Source organism: Vombatus ursinus, unplaced genomic scaffold, assembly GCF_900497805.2.
Source record: "Vombatus ursinus unplaced genomic scaffold, bare-nosed wombat genome assembly UNPS02014248.1, whole genome shotgun sequence".
Lineage (NCBI taxonomy): Eukaryota > Metazoa > Chordata > Mammalia > Diprotodontia > Vombatidae > Vombatus > Vombatus ursinus.
Genome location: NW_020954026.1, coordinates 316,495 through 318,927, shown reverse-complemented (window position 1 = coordinate 318,927; position 2,433 = coordinate 316,495). Strand labels below are relative to the sequence as shown.

Sequence of the window (2,433 nt, the reverse complement as noted above, 5' to 3'; positions counted from 1 at the left end):
TCCTTTATTCTTCTTTTCTCTCTTCTTTATCAGAGTGAAGCATATTCATAAGTAAAAATCTAGTTCCCCAAATCTAGCTAATAGTAATCCCACCAGTTATGCTGATATTTGCCAGAGAATAAGGTATTTCCCCTTCCTGAAGTGAGAAATGTAACTTTGGGGATAATTAAATTTATAATAGTTTAAACAAAGAGAAGTAATACATGAATGATTCTCTCTTTTTATGAGAAAATGGATGAATAAGTTTTGGGGATCTAGAATAACAGCTATGATAACTACCTAGATGTTCTTTTTCCCTTAATTGCTTATTTCTAGCCCTCATAGAATATAAGTCTCCGACCATGTTTTATGTCTTGGAGTCATTCATCATGCAGAGTGGATTTTTCTATTTACTCTTCTGTTGCAGGTGAATGGCGTCACTCTCAAATGACATCCATGGAGAACACATCTAAAGTGAATAAGTTTGTACTTACAGGATTAATAGATGCCCCAGAGTTTCAGGTTCCTCTCTTCATAATATTCAGCCTCATCCATCTCATTACCTTGGTAGGGAACCTGGGGATAGTAGCTCTGATCTCCAATGAATCCTACCTCCATACCCCCATGTACTTTTTCCTCAGTAAGCTCTCTCTGGTGGATTTTGGCTACTCCTCAGCTATTACTCCCAAGGTGATGGCTGGACTCCTCATAGGGAACAAGGTTATATCCTATAATGGATGTGCTACACAGTTTTTCTTCTTTGGAGCTTTTGTTAGGACTGAAAGTTTCCTTTTAACGTCCATGGCTTATGATTGCCATACTGCTATTTGTAAACCCTTATATTAAACCACTACCATGACATCAACTGTATGTGCACGTCTCAACAGTGGTGCTTACATCTGTGGTTTTCTGGCCTCCTCCACAGTCATAGGAAACATGTTTAGACTTTCATTTTGCAGGTCCAACACAGTCCATCACTTTTTCTGTGATGATCCTCCTCTCTTAGTTCTCTCTTGATGTGACACTCATATCGTTGAGTTAGTATTCTTTATCTTAGGGTCATTCACTGACTTTTTCCCATTTCTGGTCATCTTTACTTCTTATTTGTTAATCTTGATCACCATCCTGAAGATCCATTCTACTGAAGGCCTCCAGAAAGCCTTCTCCACCTGTGCATCCCATCTCACAATAGTGTCCATATTTTAAGGGACAATCATCTTCATGTACTTTAAACCCAGCTCAAGCCATTCCATGGACACAGACAAAATAGCATCAGTATTCTACACCACGGTCATCCCCATGTTGAACCCTCTGGTTTATAGTTTTAGGAACAAAGAGGTCAAGAATGCTTTTAGGAAACCTGTGAGGGGACAACAACTTCAATTGTATCATCTTTTTTCTTAGAGGGGAAATCCGATCTGTACCTTCCCAGCTCTGGGATCCAGCCCCCAAATCAGGGCATTTTCCTTTTTTTAAATTTATTTATTTTTAGTTTTCAACATTTACTTCCACAAGATTTTGAGTTCTAAATTTTCTCCCCATCTCATCACTCCCCCACCCCAAGACGGCATGCATTCTGTATACCCCTTCCCCTAATCCACCCTCCCTTATAGCTCTCCCCCTTTTCTTATCCCCTTCACCTTCTATTTCCCTGTAGTGTAGGATAGATTTCTATATCCCATTTCTTGTATTTCTTATTGCCCAGTTGCATGTGAAAACAATTTTTTTAACATGTGTTTTTAAAACTTTGAGTTCCAAATTTTCTCCCTTCTTCCCTCTCCAACCACCCTCATTGAAAAGGCAAGCAACTTGATACAGGTTACAAATATGTAGTCATCCAAAATACTTCCATAGTAGTCACGTTGTGAAAAACTAACTATATTTCCCTTCATCCTATCCCACCCCTCATTTATTCTATTCTCTCTTTTGACCCTGCCCCTCCTCAGAAGTGTTTGCTTCTTATTACTCCCTCACCCAATCTGCCCTCTCTTCTATCATCTCCCTGATCTCTTGTCCCCTTCCCCCATGTTTTCCTGTAGGGTAAGATAGATTTCCATACCCAATTAAATGTGTGTGTTATTCCCTCCTTAAGGCAAATCGTATGAGAATGAGATTCACTCGTTCCCTCTCATCTTCCCCCATTTCCCCTCCACTGTAAAAGCCTTTCTTGTCTGTTTCACGTGGGATTATTTACCCCATTCTACTTCTCCTTTTCTCCTTCTCCCAGTATAATCTTCTCTCACCCCTTAATTTTATTCTCCAGATATCGCCCTTTCATCTTCAACTCACCCTGTGACCTCTATCTATCTATCTATCTATCTATCTATCTATCTATCTATCTATTTATCTATCTATCTATCTATCTATCTAATTTTTTCACTCCAACTACCCTAATACTGAGAAAGGTCTCATGAGTTACAAATATCATCTTTCCACACAGGAATGTAAACAGTT

At 39.1% G+C, this 2,433-nt stretch overlaps 1 pseudogene; it reads left to right on the top strand.

The window, feature by feature from the left end:
- Positions 1-435: 435 nt before the first annotated feature.
- On the top strand, positions 436-1,383 carry LOC114042061 (annotated as a pseudogene).
- The last annotated feature ends 1,050 nt before the right edge of the window (positions 1,384-2,433 follow it).